Genomic DNA, 10547 nt, shown 5'->3' with positions numbered 1-10547 from the left:
GTTTTCTCCAAAATCTCATCAGTGGTGCTGGGTGAGTATTCTCTGAAGTGTACCACATGACAAAATCTGCTTTTAAAGATTTGGCTGTGGGCCCAAGTTGAAGATGAGATGCCCAGGGGAAAGAAGGTATATGCTAAACTTGGAAGTCCCCCAAGTCTATTTTGATCCCATCCATCATACCTAGACTCTCATATGCTACTGTGGGGTAGAGCTATTTAGGACACAGCCAGTCAGACCACTATGGGCCATGGGGATAAGTGTATGAGGCCAGCTCTAGGTTAGCTTCAAGGTTAGCTCTCATCGTTCCATAAATTCCTGAAGTATTTATTCGTTGGCCAGATCAAGTACTCCTTTTTCTGTTGTGATTTAAGTACATGCCAGGTTAGGCCACTTGCTCAGAACAAAGACTGAAAACTTCCAAGCATCCCTGGACCTTCAGGTTCCATGGGCACCCTGACCAAAGGCACTTCTTATGTCCATCGGATGCAGTAGTATCAACGTGCTAACAGGGAAGACTCTGGACTCGGGACAAAAGACCTGGCTTCAAGTCTTGACTGTGCTACCATGTACCTGTGTGTCTCACTTAACCCTTCTGTGTCAATTTCCTTGTTTACAAAAAGAGGGAATTGATGATCATCTCAATAGATGCAGAAAAAGCTTCCAACAAAATTCAACACCCATTTATGATAAAAACCCTCCAGAAAGTAGGCATAGAGGGAACTTACCTCAACATAATAAAGGCCATATATTACAAACCCACAGCCAACATCATTCTCAATGGTGAAAAACTGAAACCATTTCCACTAAGATCAGGAAATAGACAAGGTTGTCCACTCTCAACACTATTATTCAACATAGTTTTGGAAGTTTTAGCCACAGCAATCAGAGAAGAAAAAGAAATAAAAGGAATCCAAATCAGAAAAGAGGAAGTAAAGCTGTCACTGTTCGCAGATGACGTGATACTATATATAGAGAATCCTAAAGATGCTACCAGAAAACGACTAGAGCTAATCAACGAATTTGGTAAAGTAGCAGGATGCAAAATTAATGCACAGAAATCTCTTGCATTCCTATACACTCATGAAAAATCTGAAAGAGAAATTAAGAAAACACTCCCATTTACCATTGCAAAAAAAGAATAAAGTACCTAGGAATAAACCTACCTAAGGAGACAAAAGACCTGTATGTAGAAAACTATAAGACACTGATGAAAGAAATTAAAGATGATACAAACAGATGGAGAGATATACCATGTTCTTGGATTGGAAGAATCAACATTGTGAAAATGACCATAATACGCAAAGCAATCTACAGATTCAATGCAATCCCTATCAAACTACCAATGGCATTTTTCACAGAACTAGAACAAAAAATTTCACAATTTGTATGGAAACACAAAACACCCCGAATGGCCAAAGCAATCTTGAGAAAGAAAAACGGAGCTGGGGAAATCAGGCTCCCGGACTTCGGACTATACTACAAAGCTACAGTAATCAAGACAGTATGGTACTGGCACAAAAACAGAAATATAAATCAATGGAATAGGATAGAAAACCCAGAGATAAACCCACGCACATATGGTCACCTTATCTTTGATAAAGGAGGCAAGAATATACAATGGAGAAAAGACAGCCTCTTCAGTAAGTGGTGCTGGGAAAACCAGACAGCTGCATGTAAAAGAATGAAATTAGAACGCTCCCTAACACCATACACAAAAATAAACTCAAAATGGATTAAAGACTAAATGTAAGGCCAGACACTATAAAACTCTTAGAGGAAAACATAGGAAGAACACTGTATTATGTAAATCACAGCAAGATCCTTTTTGACCCACTTCCTAGAGAAGTGGAAATAAAAACAAAAATAAACAAATGGGACCTAATGAAACTTCAAAGCTTTTGCACTGCAAAGGAAACTATAAACAAGACAAAAAGACAACCCTCAGAATGGGAGAAAATATTTGCAAATGAAGCAACTGACAAAGGATTAACCTCCAAAATTTACAAGCAGCTCATGCAACTCAATATCAAAAACACAAACAACCCAATCCAAAAATGGACAGAAGACCTAAACAGACATTTCTCCAAAGAAGATATACAGATTGCCAACAAACACATGGAAGAATGCTCAACATCACTAATCATTAGAGAAATGCAAATCAAAACTATGATGAGGTATCACCTCATACCAGTGAGAATGGCCATCACCAAAAAATCTACAAACAATAAATGCTGGAGAGGGTGTGGAGAAAAGGGAACCCTCTTGCACTGTTGGTGGGAATGTAAATTGATACAGCCACTATGGAGAACAGTATAGAGGTTCCTTAAAAAACTAAAAATAGAACTACCATATGACCCAACAATCCCTCTACTGGGCATATACCCTGAGAAAACCATAATTCAAAACGAGTCATGTACCACAATGTTTATTGAAGCACTATGTACAATAGCCAGAACATGGAAGCAACCTAAGTGTCCATCAAAAGACAAATGGATAAAGAAGATGTGGCACATATATACAATGGAATATTACTCAGCCATAAAAAGAAACGAAATTGAGTTATTTACTGTGAGGTGGATGGACCTAGAGTCTGTCATACAAGTAAGTCGGAAAGAGAAAAACAAATGCTGTATGCTAACACATATATATGGAATCTAAAAAAAAAAAAAAGGTTCTGAAGAACCTAGGGACAGGACAGAAATAAAGATGCAGATGTAGAGAATGGACTTGAGGACACAGGGGAAGGGGAAGGGTAAGCTGGGACGATGTGAGAGAGTGGCATGGACATATATACACTACCAAATGTAAAATAGCTAGCTAGTGGGAAGCAGCTGCATAGCACAGGGAGATCAGCTTGGTGCTTTGTAACCACCCAGAGGGGTGGGATGGGGAGGGTGGGAGGGAGACGCAAGAGGGAGGAGATATGGGGATATATGTATATGTATAGCTGATTCACTTTGTTATTAAGCAGAAACTAACACACCATTGTAAAGCAATTATACTCCAATAAAGATGTTAAAATAAAAGGGGGCGGGGATTGGGTTAGAAAATTCCTGAGATCAGACCCCTTTTCACTGGGATAGTGTATGATTGATAGGGCATTGAAAATTGTTATAAAGTAATTTACATAGATTTTTGTCTCTGCCAGTGCTCTTAGTAATTAGAAGTGTGACTTACAGACCCAATTTTTCAAAAGCGATATTTTATTAATTAAAATGGGAAGGAAGAAAATAGCCTAATACTTATTCAAAGTCTGTCATGCATCAGGTATTGTCTGGAGTGTTTCTTCTTTTGTGATTTCAATCTAATCCCTGTAAAAGCCCAGGAAAATTCCTATTCCAGTCAGAAGACCCTGGAAAATTCTCATTCCAGATAAGAAAGCAGACTTAGGGGTAAAATAGCTTGCCTAAGTTGAAAGCGCTAGTAAATGACAGAAGTAGGGTTCAAGTTCAGGTTTTGTGATTCTAAATGCAGTGCTGTTGATAGCTGAAATTCTGTTATAATCCTGCAAACTCAAGAGCCCCTTCCCTGTAAATTAACCGGCCCGTCCACTTCAGTGGACAATTATTGAGAATAACAGCACGTGCGAGCAGGGCTGCTATGTGCCCTTCATTTCATGCTTTCCTTCAGGGTCCTCCGTAAGGCTTAAGTCAGCCACTCAGTCTGACTGAATTACCAAATGAATGTCTCTCTCCCTTCTGCTCTCAGTAACTCTTCTTTCTCTGAGAGGGAAAATAAAAATAAAGCACAGCTAAGTATTAAAGCAAAATCAATGCTGTGTTTTTAATCAAGTAAATGCCAGCAAAAAATCCCAAGTTTAAAACCCCAAGGCAAACATGTCTGAGCCCATTGTAGTGGCAGAGGAAGAAATTAATACTATATAAGCTAATGAAAATTTTTAAGTATTTGCCAGGACATTGGACTGTAGGAGCACAGCGAGTCACCACTTTACGTTTTCTGCCTTTCTGTGTGATTAAAATACCGATTTTGAGGCTGAATGAATTTTAACCACGATTCTCTCCCAGTTTATGAAATGTTCTTTTAAAAATGCAGCATCGTTATAAAGCATCATTATCAATTAACATTCATAAAAGATGAGCAGGCAGCTTGAAATGACTCTGAGGTCACACAGTAGGGCCTGTAAGTGGTCAAATCCCCATTCACACTTGGCACCTGGAAAACATTAAACCCTTAAGCAACAGGCCTGTGAACCACTTAGCCGTTCTTTTGAGTCACAGAAATGCCTCATAGGGAATCTACTCAGAGCAGGCAGCTGGGCAGGCCTGCCAGATGTGCCATTCGCCACGTCGAGGCCGAGTGTTCTCCTGTGGTGTGGAAGACGCGCCAGAAGTGCTTTCCAGGCTTAGCTGTCTCCTTCGCCCCCAACATTCTGTCCTTTACTTAGTGTTCAATTTCCCCTCATCTCCTACCACTACCACCATCGTTTCCATTTCTTCTAGCTCAGAAAGGTCTGTTTTAATATTAATATCTAGATTGGTCCATTCCAGAAGCTAATAGTCCTTGCCAATTTTGATCTCAGATAAACATCTATCTACCTGTCTGTCTATCTGTCTATCTATCCATCCATCTAGATTGTAAGCAGAGTTCTTTCAGTCTAGGGCTGTGAGATTTTCCAGGTATTTTACTTCCTATTTTGTTCTCTAGATTTCTCTGGTTTGGTTTCAATATAGGCTCAGGTATGGCCACTAGATAAAGTAGATACAGTTATCACGGGCTTGTGAGAGTAATTGCTTTAATGAGGGGTCTGATGAGCTTCTGTTGGTCCCCCAGGAAGCATGTCAGAAGGGACTGTGTGTATAATTGACTCTAATCCGCTCTAATCTTCCACCATAACCTCCCCAAGAATTAAGTGATTGATTTTTGGTCTCTTGAAAAGAAAATAAAGACCTCCTGGGATGAAACTTGGCAGCTGCCCAAAGACAAAGAGACAGTCCAGGGCTGGCACCATTTGTGTTGGGACGTGAAGAGCTAACTGGACCTAATCAGGCAGTTTCCTCCCACGTCCCCATAGAATCCCAGTTTTTGGTTCCTAATTGAGCACTAGCGTGATGCTGGGTCAGAGCTTAGACAGAATTTCATAACCATTTCTTTACCTCAATGCCAGATATCCATAAGGCAAACATGGCAGAAATGGTGTAGGCAAAGGTTATTCTTTAGCACTCTGCTTCCTCTAAGAATCATCCCTCCCTCCCTGGCCCCCAAGTGCAAGGCCTGTGGTTCCCAGTTTGCTGCTCTTAGGCTGCAGGCACTATCCTTTTTCTCCTCACCCCCTCAGGAAGGCCACAACATGTGTAGTTTCCCTCTAACAAAGTCCTTTTCCCCATATATACTGGCGTCAGCTGCTACAACAATGAGCTGTTGGGATAAGGAGAAGCTAAATTTTAGATTGGATATTATTCACACAAGTTCTTGTTTTTTAAAAAAATCTACTAGTGAAAATGGGGCCACAGTTATAAACCAATGTGAGTGGAGAACGAGATATAAGCTTTGAGGGGAAGTGGACCTTCTTCTCTCTTACCTCTCTTCTTCCCTCCAGCCCTGTTCTCCCCACTCTGCAGCCACTTTTTGAGTTTCCATTTCTCCCTGTATAGCCCACAGTCCGTCAGAGTCTCCTCCCTTTGTACCTCCACTCTCAACCTCCTGGCATCACCACCTTGCTGAACTGCAACTTCCTGTCACGCTGACACCAAGGACTGTTGATTCTAGTCCAAAGTCAACCTGGCCCTGTCAAAGCAGAAGCATTTCCCCTTTATTCCGCCCCTTTATTCTTTGCTGTCTGATCACTCCATCTGAGCTCTGGATCTCGGCCCTCTTAATCTTCTTCCAGACATTTTCCTGTAAATTTTCTACTCTTTCTTGAATTATTAGTCTCTTCTTCTTCATCTGCTTCCTCTCAGCCTAAAACAAATGCTCTATTACCAAAAATCCTGTCGTAAACATACTTAATTGCTTCCCCTCCTGCTACTGCTACCGAACTTTTTTTTTTTTTTTTCCTCAAAAAAATCCTCTATTCAGTCAGCTTCCCAAATTCAAGTTTGGCCTCTGTGCACACTATTCTTCTGCCACTGCCTATTTGAGCTTTCTAGTGAGAAACAAAGCAGGGAGGAAGGATAGACAGAGAAGGAAAGAAGAAAGGAAACAGAATTTCAGGAAGACTAATATCATGGAGTGGAAGGTTGAATGGCCTTCAAAGAAGAAGGAGAAAGGCCTGCCACAGAAGTGTGTGGGAGCAGGGGATGGGAGCAGAGGAGCCCTGCCTTGGACTTGCCCACAGAAGCCAGAACACACTTCACAGGGGCCCCACCCTCTGAGCAAGGGGAGTCAAGACAGGAGAGAACCAGTGTTCCATCCCAGCCAGGTGAACCCTCAACCCAGTCAGTTCGTGGGTGAGTTGCTGGGACAGAGCAGTGGAGTTCCCCGGGCAGCAGGTCTGGGGCTGACCTTGGCCTCTTGCCACACACTGCAGAGCGGAGGGATCTCTCATCTGCTAATGCTCAGTCCCAGATGGAGCTGCTAGAGGATGAGGGCGTCACCTGCTTAGGTGACCTGGTGCCCCCTCACCTCCCACCCACCGATCCACCCATGCCGCTAGCCCCAGGTACTTCAGTTTAAACAAAGCACTTACTGTTTTCCAGGTTGTGTTCTGTCTTAAGTGTGTTCACTCTTTTCTCCATGCCTGTGTCAGATGATGTCTTTTTTATTTAAATAAATGAAACATGTTCTTGGTCTTTGACCTAACCAGCAAACTTCAAGACCTGTCATCAAACTTACATGGACAAGAAGGAAAGCCAGACCAAGGCTTGAGTATAATTCAAAGAGAAAAGAGTGTTTTATTGTTTTGTCCAGACAGATCCAGTTTATGTCAGAAAATATTAAAGGACCAACTCTACAGCATGTGGATTTGGGGGCATATGCCATATTTGATACGGGAAAGAGAGGAATATCCCATGATTGTGTATAAGGGAAATGTCAGAGGCAAGTGTACTCAACAGCAACCTAAAAGGAAATGAGAGAGAAAACCAGTGCAGAAAGAACCGTGAGTCTTTCTCAGCCAAAAGAAAAAAAAAAAAAAAGCTCCTCGCTTAGATAGGCAATACTGAACCTGAGTAAGAATATTCATCTTTGTGTTCCTGCTTTCTTTTATGGTGTCATTATTCCAGGCAAGGATTATTCCTGTCTGGTTTCCACTGAGCCCCCAAAGTCACTGACACATAAACACTAACTTGCTTAGGGAACTCCACCGGCAGCAGAGCCCAGGGAAATTGTGTCATCCGTTTGAGATGTCTCACATTCCAGACACACTGTTATCCCCAGCCATTGCTGGCTCCCTGGAAAGCAATAAGCAGACAATATAGGAAGCTGTCAGGAAATCCAATATCTAAACCCAATATGAGATTGTGGCCCCAATCTAATAAGAATAGATTCATTTTGCTTTATTCCTGTTTTGTCACCTGCTTTGTGGGGAAAGTGAAACATGATAAATCAGAACATTATGGTCAACTTGGAGTACATATTGACTCATCCTTCCCTAAAATTTTATGCCAAACATTTTGAACCATGTAAATTCATGGAGACTGAGTTTCTTAGCTATCCCCTCCTTTCTATCACAGTATTATAACCTTCCTCTGCTAAAGGAGCTAAAAGACTTCCTCAGGGTTAGCTTAAAAGACTTGATTGCTGTCTGATCTGGGACTAATTTAAATTCACAGATGAATTTAATAGAAATGTGAACATTCATCTGATATAGACTAAGTTGCCTCTGACCAACACCACTCCAGAAAGCATCTGGGGCAGGTGCATTGGCTAACTTGCCTATGATTTCCATGGAACACACAGTTTTATTAAAACTTAAATTTGGTTTGAGAGAAATCACTAAGGAGGCAAAAGGATAGAGAAACTGAGATCTCAGACTCTTCCAATTTAGTCGTTTTTTTAAAAGTAGATTGATTTATTAATTCAATTTTACGTATCTTTTATAGTGGCTCTATCCCCTAATCAGTACAATCTGTGTATTGGGTGGCTGTTTACTTTGGGCTTTGATGTAAGCCCTAGCAAAATCTTCCCGTTAATCCAATCACTCCACAGACTATGATTAATTTACTGTAGTATTGATTTTTAAGGATCACAGGAAAAGCCTCCTTAGTCAGGGCGTGGTGGGGGGAGGGCAGGGGAGGAGTATTAAGGGATTATAGGCTGCATCTGCCAGAACACAGATATTCATCCGTATAATTTATTGTAATTATTTATGATTTACATGGTCTATCATCTTCTGTATATTTCATGAAAATCTTATATTTTATAACTTAATGGCAGGCCATGCAGACTACTATGTTGGATCTCTAAAAGTCATTTAGTGATGACCATTAAACTTGTCTTGACTCAACAAACTAGAAGGCAGCTTTCATTTTTAGCAGTTTACTAATGAGGAAATGCCAGCCTGGGAAAGTTAAATGACCTGTCTGTCCAACCTCACTGAGTTGGAGAAGAGCTATGTCTAGAAACCATCTTCCTTCTCTTGACTCCCCTCCTTTGTGTCTTATTTTTATTAATATTATCGTGTAGCTACACTATGGGCCAGGCTCTGTACCAAGTGCTTTCACGTATGCGATCTCACTGAATTCTCACAGCGACCCTGGAGGATGGGTATTGTCATTAGCCTCATTTTATATGTAAGAAACCCAAGGCTCAAAGAACTTAAGTGACTTGACCAAGGACATTTAACTAATAGCTAGTGAATCCCAGACGTCAAACTAAAGTTTGTTTCAATCCAAACCCTCAGTTCCTAACCATACCCCATACGTAACATTGCTTAGAAAGATGACATTTCAGGGCTCTCGCGTGCTTTTCTCATTTCCCCAAGGTCTGTCTCATGATTTGCTAAACTGCCCATGCTTGGAGCTCAAACCCTTGTCTGAAAATCACCCCCTTTGACCACCTTTTGCTCCATACATCACTATCTGTTAGGGATTCAAAACATAGCTGGGAACTTTAGTTAATGATGGATGACACTAACCTAAGCACCAATCACTTTTCTCCAGGTCTTTTGAATCTGCAGTTGATACAAGTAGAGAAAAATAAGTTAAAATTGTTTTCATCAAGGAAAGAATAAGTGCAAACTAACATTTTGACAAAATGTTATTGTTATCATTAGAAAAACAAAATTTAAAAAGTACTGTGCATTTTGTGTTAATACTAACTAATTTTGCAGTGGGTTTACTTTGGTGCTAGGCGCTTTACATGTCATCACTCTTCGCACCCACCCTATTTTAGAGACACAGCAGCTCAGAGAGGTTAAACATCTTGTTTAAGGTCACAACTGGGAAATGGCAGAGCCGAGAACTGAAGCAGATCTAACTGTAGAGCCCACATTCTACACTCAATTACTCCAAATTGATAAAGGTATTTCTCTTTATATCTATGTACAGGTTTAGGTGTGATCATCCTTGTGATTAGAAACATGAGGTAAGATGCTGGATACACAAAGATGAAAAGCATGAAAAAAAATTTTTAAATAGAAGTAATATTTTTCAAAAATCAAACTGAAGGCTAAATGGATGATTAGCAATATTGAGTATGAGCAAGAGAAATTATCTTTAAAGATTAGAGAGTATAGAGAAGATTTTGATTTATGATGTATTTAGTGGTATGAATGATACCCCCCAACCCTGAAAAATACATGCAAGTCTTAAACCCCAGTACCTGTAAATGTGACCTAATTTGAAAAAGGGTCTTTGCAGATGTAATTAAGTTAAAGATCTTGAGATGAGATCATCCTGGATTAACAGAGTGGGCCCTAAATTCAATGACTAATGTCCTTATTAGAAACAGACGAGGAGAGGACAGTGAGGAGGAGGCCAAGTGAAGGCTGAAGCATCACACTGGAGTGATACTGACAGACCCCAGGAGCTCAAGAGCCAAGGAACAGATTGTTCCCTAGAGCCTTCGGAGGGAGAGAGGCCCTGCTGACACCTTGATTTTGGACTTCTTGTTTCTGGAATTGTTACATCGGATTGGCCAAAAAGTTCGTTCGGGTCTTTCCGTGAGATGATACAGAAAATCCCAAACAAGCTTTTTGGCCAACCCAATAGAATAAATTTCTATTATTTTAAGCTACCATGTTTCTGGTAATTTGTCACAGCAGCCCCAGAAAACCAATACAACATGTTATAGCATTTAATCTCTACATAAAAAACTATATATTTTTAAAACCCATAGTCTCCAGTATCTCTGTCCAATGGATTTAGTGCAAACCATGAAAACACGTCAGGATCCAGGACTGCGTGACATTCACCATTTACCTTCAGATGGTGGTATAGAATGTCTCGAAGATATTCATGGAAAAGGAGTCTTAGTTCACAGTTTGTGGCTGGGTCCTGCTACCCACTTTAAAGCCAATCAATTTCTGGTTTGCTTATTTCTCAGGTATTCATTTCCACTCCTAAGAGGTCATGGGAGTATTTTCCTGGCCCGTGAGATTTCATACCCCATATTATAAAGGTAAAGAATTCGTTGGAAAAATCCAAGGA

Source organism: Balaenoptera musculus, chromosome 4 (genome assembly GCF_009873245.2).
Source record: "Balaenoptera musculus isolate JJ_BM4_2016_0621 chromosome 4, mBalMus1.pri.v3, whole genome shotgun sequence".
In the NCBI taxonomy this organism is placed as follows: Eukaryota; Metazoa; Chordata; class Mammalia; order Artiodactyla; family Balaenopteridae; genus Balaenoptera; species Balaenoptera musculus.
Note: the sequence above shows the minus strand (reverse complement) of the source record.